The sequence below is a fragment of the Rhinopithecus bieti genome, unplaced genomic scaffold (genome assembly GCF_001698545.2).
Source record: "Rhinopithecus bieti isolate Rb0 unplaced genomic scaffold, ASM169854v2 scaffold_13207, whole genome shotgun sequence".
Lineage (NCBI taxonomy): Eukaryota > Metazoa > Chordata > Mammalia > Primates > Cercopithecidae > Rhinopithecus > Rhinopithecus bieti.
This window is the reverse complement of record NW_016807866.1, coordinates 4,964,245-4,983,093: the sequence shown is the minus strand read 5'-3', so window position 1 is coordinate 4,983,093 and position 18,849 is coordinate 4,964,245. Positions and strand designations below refer to the sequence as shown.

General features: G+C 39.4%; 1 long non-coding RNA gene across 2 annotated transcripts in view; it reads left to right on the top strand.

The window, feature by feature from the left end:
• Positions 1-18,849, top strand: part of LOC108536894 (uncharacterized) — a 281,687-nt gene that overhangs the window by 64,118 nt on the left and 198,720 nt on the right. For both annotated transcript variants that reach the window (XR_001887650.1, XR_001887649.1), the window contains exon 3: positions 6,773-7,044. This is a non-coding gene — a long non-coding RNA (uncharacterized LOC108536894). The remainder of the gene's footprint in view (positions 1-6,772; positions 7,045-18,849) is intronic.

Below are 18,849 nucleotides of genomic sequence, written 5' to 3'. Positions count from 1 at the left end.
CAGGGAAAGAAGAGAAAATGCCCTAGACAAGTCAGATGTCCTCCTGGCCGCACCGCAGTCCAGCTTTTAGATGCATCATTGAAGTTTGGGGTGGGTGCCATCTGTACCTTCGGAACGCCATGCTTCCCCTTGCCAGCACCCCGATCCCCATGGCGGAGAGGGCATTTCTCTGAGAGCACAGACTGGTGGATGAAGGCAGGGAGTGGTTACCTGTCTCTGTCTCTCACTTATCACCATGTGTTGTCCGTGTCACTCAGTCTGGCTGTGCAGGATGTGGCTAATTACTCACTGGTCCCCTGCAGGAGTCCACCCATTTTGAGTGTCGTGCTGCTATTCATTTTTAAATTATTTCTCCCCTGAAATAAACTGAGACATAATTCCATGTCATAATAGAGACAAGAAGGAGTCCTCACTTCTTTTGAAATAGAACAATATCTAGTCAGTTTCTGGGATTTTTATTTTTAGCTGGACAGTGATATTGAAATGTGGGTTACCTCAGTTGCTTCCCATTGGAAACTTGGCTTATTGTGGTTTACTTTCTAGTTATCAATAGAACTAGCTCCAGGAATAATGAATACTCATAAAGGTGCCTTTATGCTCATCTCCTCAGTAAAGAGTTGTTCTGTTCTTGAATTTAAATACAATTAGGCAAAGGATTTATCTTTCAGCATTTTTTAAAGTCCCATGTATTGGACAACATGATGCAACTTATTTAGTGTGATTTAGTGGGAGTACTGTCAGTAATTTTTCACTCACTGAAATGGAAACCTCATGTCTGTTGTATTTAGCTGCTGAAAAACAATTTAAAAACTGCATGTAATCCCTGGAGTATCTGAAGTCAGGTGTTGCCGTTTCTTTTCTTATTTAAAATAGTGTCCCTAATTTTCTGCCTTTAGTATTGGTGTCCTCATAATAGTGTTACTGGGATTTTTAAAATCTGAAGCCTGATTTCAAGACTTTTCCCTAAGTTAATATAGGAAAAGTTCAAAGTCAAAGTCAAATCCAAGACGTTTGTCTCCATTTCAAAGACAGAAAGACCGAGGTGACTTTTGACATAATTTACATCTCACAAAATTATACAATACATTGCAATTGCTTATTTATTAGATTAGGCCCTGGAACCAGTAACAAAGTTACTTAAAAATGTAAACAGTGAGGTATTGATTAAATCAGCCACGAGTGCATGTTGACTCCACAAAAATGCCAAAGCTTCTTATAACTCGGATCAGCACAATCTGACTCCGTTTATCCTCACCTCCTTTTAAAATTGTTTAAGCAATGTTACCACTTAATTGCTAACCCATCTGTAGCAGGAAACAATTATTCTGAATAAGCCCACGTACCACACTGGTTTTCCAGCAGATTATTTAAAAACAATATTTCCTTAAGATAACAATTTTGATAATGATGCAGGAAGGAAATATATTTGCAATTAAACGAACATGCTTTAGCACAACAAGCAATAAAAAGCTTAACACTGAGCCTTTGTGAATTAAATGCCTTAAATGCCGGAACAACATTGGACAAAAGTCATGGTTCTGCTGACACATTTATTTCTCAGTAAATGAAGACTGTTTAGGTTTAATGCACTTGTGGTTAGCAATAGTTTAAAAGATCAATGTAAATTCGTTCTGAACTAGTAAATAAGGCTTTAATGAAACTTCTAACAGCATGCTCTCACACCTTAGGTCTCTTCATCATTTTGAGGTGACACAGCAGGACTTGCCTTGAGTTTGATGACACGCACACAATGTTATGAAGTGTTTGACAGATTTTATTTGATGTTTATTTGATTTATGGGGTTGATATTGGATTTCAGCATCTCCTTATCAGGCGTTTGTTCACACTTAGCAGAGTGCTTATAAAGATAGTTTCTTCTAAATGTGCTTATTAATATAACATACATACTATTAATGAAAGGCAGTTTGGAACTGGGATCATTAAACATTTCCACTCCGCTAAATGAGGTAATGTATGAGAAAGCACTTTGCAAACTGTAAAGCCATATACAGATGTTAGTTATCATAATTATTGTTGTTACAGGAAACCCAGGTTTTATATATTATTATTCTGTTTTCCTTTAACACTTAATTCAAAGAGTAAATACAGGCAACCAATTTCCTTAAAAACCTGCTGCAGCTTTTTAAACGGTTCTGAGCGTTTCATTAGGGTTTATTGTAAGTCATGCGTGATGCTATTAATTTCGTTTAGGCTTAAAAAAATGGACTGACATAATCAATATGACTCGTAACATTAAACTTTCCCAACATGAAACTTGCTTAAGAAGGTGCTTGGGAACTTTCACTTGGGCCTGGGAACCACGAAAGGAAGCGCATCCAAAAGTTCTTCTATGAGACGTCAAGATGCCGCCTGTTCCCTTTTCAGTCGTACTGTTAATTTGCCTTTTCTGTCCTTCACAGATGATGAACTTCATGAGTTACTTTGTGGGGATGCAATGAAAGGGAATTTTTTTTCTTTCTCTCTCTCTGTTTCTTTTTTAATCTGATTGAGGAGAGACATAGGGACTGGAAAACATTCATATGGCTATAAATAAAAGTCAAGATACAATTGTTGAGGTAAAAACAAATGATTTCTTGCGTTAGAATTTGACTCTTAATGATGTGAGGAAAGCTTGGCAAGTTTTATGAAGAGTCAGAAAACTTACCCGTGGAAATGGATGATCATGCTTTCTGCACAACACTCCTCTGTGGTAAATCAAGAGTTCAGTTTACTCTTTATCATATAAACCTCACAATATGATCATACTTGTTTTCTTTTCTTCTTGGTTTGAATGTGTAATGAACACTGAAGAAATTACTAATGATTTATTTGATATTTAAACAAATGAAGCAAATAGTTTAAATAAATAAAAGAACTCATTACCCAGTTCTGGGGCTTGGGATATACCAAATGCTCTTCCTTGTTGTATAGCTAAGAAGAAAACGTAAATGCTAAAAGGCAAATGAGTGGAAAGTACTTCTTCCCCTTGGTAATTCATACCCTAAAAGTGTTTAAGATGTAAAGCTTGTTAGTAAAGAAATACTGTAGCATGGCACATCCATTAGGAGGAGTAAAATAAACATAGTTGTTTGTGATTGGAAAGTAACAAAGCACAAATAACTCAGAACAAAATACTACAGCAAAATAGGGGAGGCATTAACTAAACTATACGGTCTGGGAGCTCCAACACCATGCTTTTCACAACTAAGGATTCAAAGGTAACTTGACTGTGGGGCCTATCAGCTCATTTAGAAAGTTCCAGAATGTATATCAATCCCAGAGAGCTGCCCAGAATTCTGATGGGACAAGAAGGGCTTAATGTCATAAATATCAGTATACCGGCTCCATGTCAGTATTACTCTGGCCATATTGAAACAGTCCCTATTGTCTTCAATCATGCTAATGTTTGAGGCTCCTATTTCCATTCTAAGATTTCTTTTACATAATGAATGCCTTTCTAGTAAGTTCTACAATTAAATTCATATAATTTTATAGCGTTTTAGTAACTCGCTTTTATCTTTCATAGTGGCTACTATTTCTTGAGAGTTTACAATACGCTAGGCACAGGGCAATGTGCTTTATGTTGATCTCATGTCACCTTCTGAATAATCCTATATAATCATTATATTGTCCCCATTTTCAGGTGAGGTAATTGAGGTTAAGCAAGGTCAAAGTCAAGTTCACTCAGCTAAGTAGTGACACAGCTGGGATTAATTTCAGTATCTGTCCTGCACTACTGCCTATTTATTTAAATAAACTACATGACTATATATCAGATGCTTAATGAAAGGTTTAGAATGGCCAAATGAATGAATTAGGAAAAAAGTCACACTGCTAAGTCAGTTCTGTGACTATATGAAAAAAATCAAAGTAAAAATTATAAAGACAAGAAGAGAATAAAAATCAAAACCACATGAGTGCAGTTGCTGGGCACATCGTCACCAGGAATATTCTCTTTTGAAGTGAAGGAATATCAACTCTTAGGCCCTTCAGCGGCTTGATAATAACTTAAATGACAATGAAATGTATTTATATTAAAAATGATGTTTAATACCCTTGTTTCAGTTAGGACAGGTGACAGTACAGCCAGAACATCTCAGAGTAGAATATAAAATTTAACTTGTTTTCTTAAAAATTGTATTCAATAGATTAGCTTTTCTGGATTCCCAATAACAGCATAACAGACACTGAACAAAGGAATATTGTTAATGAGTTAGTTGTCAGTTAATTCAGCATTTTATTTTTCTTGTTTGCCACGTGATAAATTATATGTACTAGAGCTCGATTTTCTTATTCTTAAAATAATTTTGAGCCAAAGTATCCCTTTGTCTCAAAATTATTTAATTGCCAGAAACAGAATCATAAAATAAGGTTTTTTTTCCTATTAAAACTTCAGAACACAGACAATTTTAGAAAGAAAGATGAGAAATCCTAATTTGGATACAAATAATTTGACCGCTAACTCAGTGGTAATCAGATCTGACTTTGTGACACACTGAAGTGCACTGGGGTTTTTAAAAGGAGGATGTGAACTTTCAACTCTTAAAATGTGTTTCAATTTGCTTCAAATTAAAAATAAGTATGTTCACAGTAGGGTATTGAAACTGTAAAATGTTGGCAATGCTGGAAGTGCACATAACGTCCAATGAAAGAAGGAAAGCAGGAGTTGAAAAGGAAAAAGGAAGTAATTTTATTGAAACTAACACAATTATTTTATTTTTACTTAAAAATAAAAGTAACCTTTTAACATGTGAAATATATGGAGAAGTGAATCTACTTACCAAATTAAAGCATTGGTTGTACCAAACCAATTAAAGTTAAAACTACTAAGTTTGTCATTTTGATCATAATGGGTCATTAGGGGAGCCTAGAAATAACAATCCTATTTTGTAAAACAGTTTTGCTTCATAAGAGAAAGAAAAAGTAAGGTAAATGAAGATGTGGGTAAGCATCTAGTATGGAATCTCTATCTGCATCTATTTTTAATCAATAGAAAACACTTCTATACTATATGGCTTTAAATAATATTCTTGAAAGATCCTGGTAACTGATTTACAGTTGCCAATTATAAGAATGATTTAAGGAGTTTACATGTATTTAATTTATAATTGAAACTAAATTGTTATATTTCTCCAAGGAGTATACATTTTAGATGTTGGCTTTTGAACTATATAGAATATTGCAAAGAACTTCCAAAATAATCATTTTTGTTATTCCAAAATACTGACTGTAAGTTGTTACATTTCACCCTATTAATGTCAATCAATCCAAGTAAAAAAACAAGCAATAAACTCTATATTGGTAGTTGTGGAGATGCAGAGTTGCTGGTAACAATAGCAAGTTAATAATGCCAGAAAACAATTGAGAGGTGTTTCTTGTGGTGTTTTGCAAACACTGGCCACATTTTCCCACAGAAGTAACAAAAACAAATAGGATGAAGAAAGAGAAATAATTGTCCAGGCTGTTTCTAACAAGTTTTGGTTAAAGGCAAATAAAATCAATCTCGAGTATGAGTTATCATAGCTGATTGAGGAGTTAAAGGAAGTAAGTTAAAGGAAGCAGTTGTGTCCAGTTTGGAGTTGAAGTTAGCAGATCTTTGAAAAAAACTTTCTCTGATAACTAAGGTCAATTAATAATGACTTACATTTTCTAAATTTAGATTACTTTCCCATCTGCCTCAAAGGTGACATTTGTTTCCAATCAAAACTTAAAACATCTTCCCAAGGTAACAAAAAATGTCATTTAAAAAAGTCTGAATTAGTCTCTGACATGTACATTTTGTCCAATTTTAGATGTCTGGTCTTTTCCTGTTTCCAGGTAAAGCCCAAATAATTGCTTTGCTCACTGCTTCCTTTGTTACTGAGCAGTGGCAAGAAAAGACAGAACGTGTTGAAGGAACTTGCTCTTCACTGTATTCCATGCACCCATTTATTCCCCATTGAAATGTGTGCCGAGCGCCAGGAAACCCACAATATTTCCAAGCATGTTCTTGAAGCATATGAGCTTTAATGAGTGTTAAGAGTACCTTATTAACTTGCTGTTGCCTGCTGAGAAAACATTGTTTATATGGAATTGGCTTATTGCTAATGAGAGAATGTATTAAGGCATAGCACAGGCAAGGCATAATATGAACACTCTTTTTCTAAATATTTTCTTTCAGGTCTTTCTTGCTCCAGTTGATGATATTAAAGAAGGGTCAGACACGTCATCACTCACTCCTTTACTTACTGGAAAAAGCAAAAGGATTTTATTAAGATTAGAAAATTTTCCCCACCCCATTTGTCTCTTCTGCACCAGCGTCTCAGCAACTGCCCCATTTGAGCTGTGAGATGCTAAATAGTTCAGATGTTTTCTTCTTCCTGTAATCATCATGCATATGCCGAGCTTGGACGTCTCCCCTGCCTCATGAATTTGCAGAGTGGCCCCAGCTAGGCTCCTTCTTGTCGTGGCCCCAGCTAGGCTCTTTCAATTGCCAAGGCTGATAGAAAGCAAAGGAAATTGTGGAAAAGAGGGTTCGCTTTATTTAACAGGGTTCCAGTCATTTTAGTGTCTGTAGTTTTGGGCATGTGCCCTGAGCCCTCCAGCCTCGGTTCCTCTCTCTCACTTTACGCTGTGTGCCCTGACTATTGGCTGGTCCTGAAACATGGCTATGTGGCACTGGTATGCACCTTGTCGTCTACACAGCTGCAGAGCCCAGCTATTCCAAAATGGTGGTGGATGCTAGCAGGTGATGGGGAGGACTCATCTCCCTTCTCCCTTCTTTATTCGCTAGGATCCAAGTAAATTCTAGTGGGCAAGAGGAAGAGAAGAGAAACTACAACATCATTACCTTACTGCTGGAGGCAGCAGATTACGGAGCCCTGCCTGTGATGTGTCAAATGCACTCTGTGACAACCAAGACCCTACACATCTGGGGGGCACTTCAGGATTCCTCCAGGCGGCAGTTGCTGGCCTAGACTCACTTCTTCAGGAGGGAGGTTCACCCTGGAAAGCTGATCTGCATTTCTGCTGGGATCGATGCCGTGGAGACTGAATAATACATTGGTAAGTAGTTTAGCAGCTAGTTTCGTCTCAGCTGACAATGATTATGGATTGGGGTGCTCAGAGCAAGAATGCACAAATGGTCTGGAGAAAAACCAGCAGTGAAACTCTACATTTTTTGTAATGCCTAAATCAGCAAAGAAAAACGCTGCAGAATAGTTTCAGGTGTCTAGGAGAATGCAAAGAGGGCTCCAGGCAGGTTAATGGACAGATACTCTCCTGATGTCCTTCATTCTGCACCTGACCTTCTTGGAGGCCATGTTACCTGCTCTCTGACACTCCTTTCTCCCTTGCCCTGTCCTCGCTGGTTCTTGGTCCTACTGGTGTTTTTGGTCCCATTCCCACTTTCGCCCTGGCCCTCTGTGGTCCTAACTTTTCATTCCAGAAGCCCCTTGTCATGACCAGAATCTAGTTGTCTTCAGAAAATTAATCACATGTCAATCTTGGTTGTCCCTAAAAATCCAGAACCAACAGTCCCCTATGAATTTCTCTTGTGGGTCTCAGTAAAAATACAAAGTTAAAAGACACTGGGAGTCACAGTAGCTTAACCACTATCTTTTAAATCTCACGTAACTGTCCTCCCTCAAATAGGCTGTTCCCAGTTCTGAATGAAACAAAATTCCCTTCTGTGATTCTGTTTCATTGCCCTCCAAGATTTTCTTCATCGCTCTGATCACTATTAAAGATGGAAACAAAATAAAAGCATGAAGAAATAAATCCCACCTCATGAGCCTTGCACCATGCCAGGCACATGGTAAGTGTTGATTCAGTGACTAAGTAGATTTTTTTTTCCTGCTTCCATAGTGGGCTGTATCTAGCAACAAATGGTATGTTCTTTATAAGGGAAAAAGTATTGGGGATACTTTCCTGCTTTCTGAGTTCTGTTTTGTTTCATGATCACTCTTAGATTTGTTAACCGTGGGCATAAGAGCATCTGATATGAATATGGTTCAAGTTGAATCAGCACAAATGAATCATCATCATAATCATAAGAAACAGAAAACTGAGAAAAGTATTGGAGATATTTTCTGGTACTGATAATATTTCTGGTACTGATAATATTTCACCTTAATATTTTGCTGTGTTTGGGTCTATTTCAACAGATTTTTGATAGAACACCCTGAAATCCTCATAGGAGTCATTAAGGGTTTGATTGAATTCAGAATCAAGTGTGGGTGGGAAAATGGTCTTGATAATCCATGGTTGAGCTTTTTGATTGTTTGGTACATTTTTTTGTGTGTGTGTGGTCTTATCCAGCCAAACCACTCTTCAGACGACACTCCTATTACCCCACGCAGAGTAAGTCTGATCACACAAAAGCCCTCTGTGTTGTGGCCCTTTCAACACCCATCATCTCTACTTTGAACAACGGGTATGTTGTTGAGCTCTGCGGCATGAGTTCTCTCAGAGGTGGCGCCATCCTTGCTGTCAAATATCACAGTGACGGAGCGTTTCACAGTGCTTAGGGTGAGATGAGTTCAGAAGCGTCGTCCAGTTCTGTGGGCACATAGCATAGAGGTCAAAATTGTAGGTTTGATGACTTTGGGGCCAGTGAGGCCCGTTTTGTTTCATGACTACTCTTAGATTTGTCAGTTGTGGGCATAAGAGCATCTGATGTAAACATGGTTCAAGCTGAATCAGCACAAGTGAATCACTCTTACTCGAGAAACTGAAACAAAAAACCAAGCACAAACCAAGATGGTAATCTTTGGTGAACTTGCAGGCAAAGTATCTCTTTTTCTCCCTTCGTCTCTCTTCTCTCTCTTTCTCTCTTTATATATGATCATTAATTAACAAACTGAATGGCAATCAGATATACTGGTTTTATCCTGGACTGTGACTTTAAGAAGACATTATTTATGAAACACCAACTGTGTCACCACTCATGGGCATTGCAGAGCAAGATCAGCGTCTCTCTCTTCCTTCCCTTCTTTGCGGTTGACCCTCTGCAGGTGCCTCAAGGACCATGGCACTGACTCTTTGTTTATGTTACTGAACTTCATGGTTAACAAAATCCCGTTTTCCATCTAATGAATTTGCCCTGCAGGCACAGGAAAAGAGTTGGTTCCACCATTTTCAGAGGCCAAGCAACAATAAATTTTGCAGGATTTTGTTGACGTTAATTGGGTTTGTATTGGTGTGAGACATTCTTGCTCCTGCCTCATTTGTCTTCTGAATCATTTGAATCGCCCACGTTCTGGGCCAGCCAGTCATTCAACCATGTGATTCCAAGCTTAACAATATATCCGAGTCACTGGTGGCTCAATCACACTTTAGTTTATTGCTCAATAAAATAATAATAACAATAAGTTCAGACATTTAACCAGGCTGCTTTTCTCCAGGGGTAAAATAAAGCTTTCCAGTTTAAAAGAGGGCATGCTTTCATTTCTGTTTCTTTTTTTTTTTCCCCCCCGAAGAAATAAGTCAAAATGCTTTTGGTATTAACAAAAAACCCTTTCCAGAGGTGTAGCTACTAACACCTGGAGAAAATCCTAAGAACCAGAATTGAAGACAAAATGGAGAAGACATGGGGGCGATTATTGTTTTTATGATGGAGGCACATACTCATGCACACACACAAATACAAGTTGTTTTCTCTTATAAAAATAATTGCTGCCCAATTCTTATGTTATCATAAAACTATAAATTGCAAATGTGTCTGTTGAAACCGTCTTGCCCTATCGTCAGGTGGCAATAATATGTGAAATAAGTTCTCGCTTTGTTTTTATTGTGGGCAGTAGCTCGTGCAATGTGCTTGTGTATGTAAGAAATTTTGATGTCAGTTGTGTGTGAGTGGAGGCATAGGAAGCTGCAGGCAAATTTGTAAATGGGTCTTTATATCTGCAAGTTGGTTACTAGACCATTGCTATCTTGGTGAAGAGCCATTAAAAAAAAATTCAAATCCATTGAGTATTGATGCTTTGGTAAAATATGGTGAAAACTAATGATTAGAAAGTCGGTCATGCATTTGGATGTCGTGGTTATGTTATATTGCTATAAAACTTTCTAGGTACTTCCAGCCTCTGTGCTTATCTTGATGCAGACTGGTTACACATACTTCCTGGATCTCACTGGTCACAGACCTTTCTTTCAGTAGCTCCATCCTGGACTGCTCAAATGCAGAGAAAGCTCTATTCCAGGCTTAAAATAAATGAGATATCACTTAAGAAAACATACACTGGGGATAAAGAAACAAAACAAAACAAAACAAAAAACCAGTTGTAAACGAATGAGCTTACTAAATTGTCAGCATAATAGGGTTTCTTTTTTTTAAAAAGACTTTCAACAGTTCGCTGTTTTCAAATACCAAAAAAAAAGGAAAAAAAAAGTGCTTTTAAATTGACTTCAATGTTTGTCCAATTTTTGAATCTTGTCAGTGGTCAGTGTGCCAATTGTGGAAACATTTGCAAAGGTGCTGTTTTCTCTAAATTTGCTTCACTGTTTTATGTAAACATTATTGTAAAATTCCTTCTCAATCCCTAAAAAACATATGCTCCTTTATGCCACTTTATTACGGCACATTGTTTTCTAGGATACGTATAATCATATATTGTTTTTATGGCTGAGGTGTATCTTTGTGAAATGGCTGGCAGAGCTCAGAGGAGACATTGGCCTGTCCCCACATAGACAGAAAGACAGTCAGCTTTTCACTCTGGTTTTGCTAAGGTACCAATCAGGATTTTTTTTTTTTCGAGATGGAGTCTCGCTCTGTCACCCAGGCTGGAGTGCAGTGACGCGATCTCGGCTCACTGCAAGCTCTGTCTCCCTAGTTCACGCCATTCTCCTGCTTCAGCCTCCCGAGTAGATGGGACTACAGGCGACCGCTACCATGCCTGGCTAATTTTTTTTTTTTCTCTGTATTTTTAGTAGAGACGGGATTTCGCCATGTTAGCCAGGATGGTCTTGATCTCCTGACCTTGTGATCCGCCTGCCTTGGCCTCCCAAAGTGCTGGGATTACAGGCGTGAGCCACTACGCCCGGCAACAATCAGGATTTCAAAAGTGTGCTGCCCAAATGTTGAGATATAGAGTCAGTTTGGACTTTGATATACTTTTAGTGCTGGTGTGTATGCTCAGACATCCATGTGTGTACAGATGCCCCCAGAACAGTTTGATCCAGAGTTCACATATTGCTAAGAAGATGGGTTTGTCTTTGTCACTAATGTAACAGTCTTCCAAACCAGATAGAAGTGCAAAAGTTCAAGCTGGCATGGCAGGTTTGCTCAGTGAAGTCAGTGGAGCCCAAGATCCTTCTGTCTTGTTTGTCCATTATCCTAGCATGTTGGTCACACTTCCGTGGTCCATGGTGGCTCATGGCCAAGCTGCTTTCTAGTCAACAAGAAGGGGAGTGTGAAGGAGAAAGGGAGAACATGGAGCAAGGGAGAACATGGGCTCCCCTTTTGGGGCACGACCTGCAAGTTTTATACATTTCTTCCTTTCACATTCTATGGGACCATCTGCTCCAAGATAAGCACAGGAATTGAGAGTCAAGCACTTAGAATGTTTTATAACAATATGGCATTGCCTTAAAATCTAAACACGTGTTTATTTCATTATTTGGAGATATAAAGGCCCATTTGCAAATCAACCACCCAGCTGCAAAGAAGAAAATGTGCTTGTTTTCTGAACTGCCACGTGCCTGTCAAATATGGAATTATTGTAGGGGGCCAGCAGTATCTGTACAGACGCCTTTCCAACTCCCATGTCTTGGTTCATTTTGCTTCCCAAAAAGTGTCAATTATTTGCCTTATTGTCATTTTCTGAGAAGTGAGGCCATGATGTACATACACTGTGGATTTACCAGGAACTCCTTCACACCACCTTGGCTTCCTCTCAATGCCACCTTACTGCATGTCGACAGCTTCCACCTATTTGATCTCAGTGTTGAAGGGAGATTTTCCTAGGATCTTCCTAAACCATGAAGAAATATACAAGAAAGCTGAAGTTCCTTAAAGCAAATGCTGCAAGGTGGGAAGTGAATAAAACCTAGTTTTAGATGGCCTCTGCAGAACATGCAGGAATTGAACACATACAGAATACAGGGAGGCTGTGGGTCAAATGCAAATGTGGACAGTTTAGTATGATGGTGGTAATAACATGGGGGTAAAATCTTGGCAGAGTTCCCTTTCTGGAAAGAATTCTAGGTGTCTCCTGAACAGTGAACTCATAATTACATCTTGGAACTGAACCATTTACTCACCACCAGTGGAAATCCCTAGGGGCCGGGTGCGGTGACTCACGCCTGTAATCCCAGCACTTTGGGAGGCCGAGGCGGGCGGATCACGAGGTCAGGAGATCGAGACCATCCTGGCTAACACGGTGAAACCCCGTCTCTACTAAAAAATACAAAAACCTAGCTGGCGTGGTGGCGGGCATCTGTAGTCCCAGCTACTCGGGAGGCTGAGGCAGGAGAATGGCGTAAACCTGGGAGGCGGAGCTTGCAGTGAGCTGAGATCCAGCCACTGCACTCCAGCCTGGGCGACAGAGGGAGACTCCGTCTCAAAAAAAAAAAAAAAAAAAAGAAATCCCTAGGGAGGGGCCTGAAGGACAGACCTTCCTGTGCTTTCTTTAGCTTCTGTGGCTGTTGAAGAGGTTTGAGGCTCTCCTCTTACCTCCACCCCGACGTCTGACCTAGCCTGTCCAAAGCCGATTGTGCAGCATCCTGAACCCCTTTACTATTTCTCCTCTGTTTCTTTTCCTCCTTCCCTCCTTTGTTTAAAAATATTTGGGTTCAAGGCTGTTGAGATGGCCATGGCTTTAACCAAACAGAAACACTGAAATTGCCGACTCTATGGAATTGGTTACTCATGCATCTTCCCTTCTTGCTGGGATAGAGGCTGGCATGATGTCACTGTGGAGTCTGAACCAGGCTCTCTGTTGGGGTCTTATGGAAACTTTATCTGAAGGACATAACTAGGTGGAAGGGATGGACTGAGCAGTGGCAAGCAGTGAGAAGCAGCTATATTGCCGCATTCTGGTCAAGAGCACTACATAAAGACTCTCACAAAGGGAAGGGGGGTGAAGTGACCACCTGCCTCAAGGATGAGCAAGGGCAGCAGCAATCAGGGACTCCCCGCAGGGCATAGGGCTGCGTACGCAGAAGCCAGAAGCGATTTGGTTGAAGTCATGGAGAGGCTCCCATAGAGGAGAGGCCAGTGCGAGGAAGTCCTTATTCTTATTTTTGTTTTTGTCTCGTTTATTTTTTTAATTTTAATGTCTGACATCTGCATGTCTCTCAGGAAGAGCCCTGTCTTTATTTAGAAAGTTACCCAGGCAAGCTGTTTGGAGTTGAGATGGGATTGAAAGGGCGTGGGTTTGGCTGCAGACAAGAAAGCCAAAGGGTTGCAAAAGAAAGAAAGTGAATTTGAATAGTAGTCATATAGTTATGTATATATAGTCAATATATAGTCTGTTATCCCTCTCACCCATTCCCCCCTCACTCTTTCCCCCAAGTCCGTTGTGTCATTCTTATGCCTTTGCACTCTCAAAGGCATATATGTATATGTGTGTGTGTGTGTGTCTTTGTTAACTGCTTCTCAAATAGTGTCAATTGTTTGCCTTATTGTCATTATATATATATATATGTATATGTGTATATATATGTATATATGTCTGTATGTGTGTGTGTGTGTATATATATATATGCTTTTGAGGGTACAAAGGCATAAGAATGATACAATGGACTTGGTGGAAAGGGTGAGAGGGGAGTGAGGGATAACAGACTACACATTGACTAGAGGACATACTACTCGGTGATGGGTGCACTAAAATCTCACAAACCATCACTAAAGAACTTACTCAGGTGACCAAACACCACCTGCTCCCCAAAAACCTATGGAAATTAAAAGAAAAAAGAAATTGAATTTGAGGGTTACAGAGATACAGAGAAGGAGAGGAAGAAAACTGGAACCCAATCGGTCAGAAATTACAGAGGAAGTTAAGAACAGGTGTGTTTCAACATTGTAAATATACTGACAACCACTCAGTTCTCTACTTTAGACAGGTGAATTTTATGATATGTAAATTGTATTTCAATAAAGCATTGGACGAAGAAAGCACAAGTGTGTCTGACATGCAATTTCAGGTTGCTTGCATTGCTGCAGTATAACCTCCAAATGCCTCCACAGAATTGAGCAAGCCTCATGAAAGGATTTATTTATTTAGTTGCTTGGTTTTGGTGGAAATCTAGAAATGAAGGAGGATTGCATACTTGGCTTCACATAGGTTGGAAGGAAACAGTGTGCGCTGGAAAAAGAGATGTTCCATAGATGCCTAGCTCACTGGAACCTGGGGCTTTAGGCCAGAAGTGTCCAGGAGAGTGAAAGTCCCCAATAATTTGCAGAAATTCTGGGAACATTAGACTCACAATGTAGACAGGAGGGTTGTCTGGATATTGTGGACTGGTGACTATGAGTTTCTGTTAAGTACAGTAGAATATTTCTAACATATGACTTATATTTACATGGGAATGCCCATGGTTCTGGTTACGGTTATATTCTGCAAATTCAGCTTTTTCAAAAATGCATTCCTGGGAAATAATGACTCCAGAAGATTGGCAGTGAGAAAAAGGACTAGATGGTCAAGTAAGTGTTAGCGAACACTGCAAACTCTATTCCCTCTCTGAGAGTCACAATGTACAATAACATATTAAAGGCTCTAAGAAGGTCTGCAATAGGGTCCATGTTTGTTTAGCCTGGTATTTCCCATACCTAGTTGACCCTGACCTCTTCTCAAACAGCACACATTAACAGGGAATGTCCTGGGAAACATGGCTGTTTTATCTTTGAGCAAGGACCGTATGCCTGGAGCTGGAATGGAACTCTGCATCAGACCATGCCTGATATTCTTTCATTTATTCCTTCATTCTTTCAGGGTTGGGAAGCCTATGTTGCTTTGTGTTTGTCAAAAGCAGCAAACTGTTGAACAATAATCATTTAGCAACCACAAAATGTATCCAGGGAATTGGTGCTGTCAGATTTGGATATTAGTCTTTGGTGGCCTAACTGTAGTAATTAATACACAATGATAATGCAAATGCAAATGAAATTAGCAATGCAATTTGGTTTATCTGCGATTAATATGGTGTAGGCATATTATTACTGGCCTACCGCCGGCTAACATCAGCCTCTTTTCATGATGCTGTGTAACACAGTGAGTCAACATTTCTAGATGGATTCTCTCCCTTGCAATCAAATGTCACTGCTACATGCTGCATGTAATTTTGTTTTATACCTTCTGAATAATTGTCACAAATACAGCAGATGTTCCTGACTGCTTAGGTGAATGCCAACTATCGGACGGGAGGGAATAAAATAAAAATAGTAGTTTAGAACTCAGATGCAGTAAATATGGTGGAGTAGAAACTAGCGGAAAGGCCATGCAATGTTAATACTCTAACCATTATATTAGACAATTCACTTGTACAACTACGTGGTGATGCAGTTCTCCACATTCTTTCCCTGATGCTATTCTCATAAGTATCTGTTCATTTCTACCTTTAGCTCGGGTCTGATAGAATTCTCATAACACATTAGAAGGATATTGTTTGACATTGCAAACTTCTCTATGATTCAGAAGCGGGATGGGGGCTGGTTTGTGCTGCCCATGATGGCTTCTTCTGCTGTGTCTTTTAATGGCTGCTGGCACGAGAGGGCCTTCTCCAGCCACTCTCCATCCTTTCCCCAGTTTTTACCCATTTTAAAATTTTCCTAATTTCTCTTCTGGAATGTTATGTTTTTTCTTCCTGCTTTTTAAAAAGTGCTTTCCATTTTTTCCTTGTCTTGTGAACCAGTCTATGCACCACTTCATGTGCGGGTACACAAGGATTTTGGTAGAATTCTGGGTGTCTGTCTCTGATATTTAAGTGTTAGTGAAGTGATTTGTGAAAATCTTAGATAGATCTAAGATAACATAACAAATTCCATCTTGAAGAATGCTGTCCTCGATGTGAAAGTGAGGAGAAGTAGCAGGTGGGCTCATGAGGTTAGCAACAAGGAGGAGCTAGCATATAATGGCTTATGTAATGGAACCATTTAATAAAAATAGGTACAACATACTAGTGTAATTAGATGAAAAGTTCATAGAAATCATCAATTTAGATGGAGGCGATATGAGAAATAGGACTTAAAACTTCCAGGAAACTGTCTCCTGGAGATTATTTGAACCACAAAACGTGTTTTGCATTTCCAGCTTAATAGCCAAAAGCACAGGGCCATCCGTGGCACAGTGCAAGATCTCTGCAGAGCTTCCCTAACTGGAAGTGTTCAGCGGTAGGTCTCATGCATTACTAATGCTAGAACAATAGAGCTGCCGAAACTCCCGCTCCGTGAAAGCGACCAGCCTGATCCTTGACTAGTGTTACTGAGTTTCTTCACAGGATAATTGCGGTTGATTTCTCTGAAGAAAAATGTCCAACTTTTCTATTACTGAAGAAAACAAGAAATAATTCAATTGTGCTTTAACAATAAATAGCTCCAATTATGCTTTACCAACTTTTATCTCTAAGACGTATGAATTTTGCCCCATGACAGTTTCCTAGTATGTCTTCTAATGGGACATTCATTGCTCCTTTGTTTTCCTGTTTTTCTGTCAAACCCATCTACATGTAAGGTGAAATTAAGGGCCGTTCCCTTTTGAGATGACCCCTGTCTGATCTCTGCAGATGCCACCTTTGGCTGATGTTGTTACTCTCTGTGATAGACTGTCAACAATTGTGTGGTAGGCTCCTTTTTATTTTGAGATGAAGTTTCGCTCTGTCACCCAAGCTGGAGTGCAGTGGTGCAATCTCGGCTCACTGCAACCTCCACCTCCCAGGTTCAAGCAATTCTCATGCCTCAGCCTCCTGAGTAGCTGGGACTGCAGGCACATACCACCATGCCCAGCTAATTGTTGTATTTGTTTTTTAGTAGAGACAGGGTTTCCCCGTGTTGGCTAGGCTGGTCTCAAACACCTGATCTCAAGTTATCTGCCTGCCTTGGCCTCCCAAAGTGCTGGGATTACAGGTGTAAGCCACCGCACCAGGCCGGTAGGCTTCTTCTCACTCATATCTGTGGTGTCCTGACTTCTTCCTTCTCACTAGAAGTGCCTTACGAAGTGCTTGGCTCATAGTGTGTACACAATAGATGTGTATGAATGAAATATAAAAGAAAAGAGAATGGTGTTGGTTCACTGAGAGCTGGCAACAGGAGTATGCATAATGACTGCTCCCTGTGGTGGCAGAAAGTGAGCCTGCCTTAAAGAACAGATGAGCACTTCTGACTTCAGGGACCCAGGACTGGGCACAGGCAAAGGCACCTGAGATGTTAAAACATCCACTGTAGCGAGTAACACCATTCAGGGAGATGCTTCTCCACCTCCGTCTTCTGCTTCTCAAGCAAAAGATAACAGGCCAAATGCCATGAAAGAATGTGGGTCTATTATTGACAGATAAAAACAAGGGATACCCAATTAAATTGGAATTTCAGATCAATAATGAATAATATTTTTAGTATAAGGATGTCCCAAGTATACTATAGTTGATTTGTCAATAGTTGTTCTTGGAGATGGACACAACTTAGGAGAAGTAAGAGAAAGAATAAATTAATGAACTTGTGCTGTCTTTCAGATACGGTGGCAATATATTCTTGCAGTATGAACGATCATTTTTCGAATCCTTCCAAACATCCATCTTCTTGCTTCTGTTTGTGTTCCAGTTTGTGGTTTGGAAGGGCACTTGTGAACCAGTGAATTAGCTTGGTGTTCTTAATAGGTGATCTCATGTTACCTGAGAAATATTTTGCAACATTACACAATTGCTGTTATTCTTGAATTTATGTATAGGTCAGTTTGATAGAACATGTATAAAGCATGAAACTGATTTTTCACATATCCCTAGATATTTATATATTACTTAGATGTTGCTTTAAGAAATGGTGTAAACAGAAATATAAGTAATAGCAATCTATAGGATGAAGTTAAAATATTTTGTAATATTTTTGATTTGAAGATGATATGTAAAATTAATGTGTTGTTTTCAAATGTAAGTACTACTTTAAATCTGTTATTGATGATTCTGCTCACTACTGCCTGAACAAAGTTTTTCTTTGAAATTGAAATTAGTAAAAAAATACACTGTCTCAGGTGGCATTAGAGTCAATGCAATGCATTTTATGTGACAGCTTTGATTATAGACATTCGAAATGAAATAAATAGGCTGGGTGCAGTGGCTCACACCTGTCATCCCCGCACTTTGAGAGGCTGAGGCAGGTCAGATCACCTGAAGTCAGGAGTTCAAGACCAGCTTGGCCAACATGGTGAAACCCCGTCTCTACTAAAAACACAAAAATTAGCTGGGCGTGGTGGCAGGCACCTGTAATCCCAGCTACTCAGGAGGCTGAGGCAGAAGAATCACTTGAACCTGGGAAGTGGAGGTTGTAATGAGCCCAGATCGCACCACTGCACTCTAGCTTGGGTGATAGAGTGAGACTCTGTCTGGAAAAAAAAAAAAAAGAGAGAAATTAAAGAAATAAATGTTAGGGAATAAACATAATAGTATGTACATTTTAATTTTATCACTCTGCCGAAGATGTTCTGCTTACCCACCAGCTGAACACTTAAACATATCTAATAATAGGAATTACTACATTTTGCTGGTATTTGGTTGTCTAAAAACCATAGTTTCAGATATTTTCCTATGTTGCTATTATAAAGGTGTAGTTGTCAGGTTGAGGGACAAGACACATGTATTGTTTAATAGTTTGTTTATCGGAGTCACAGCATATAGATACATAGGTGAGGGAGTGCTTTAGATCTTGCCCTGGGCCCTACAAGG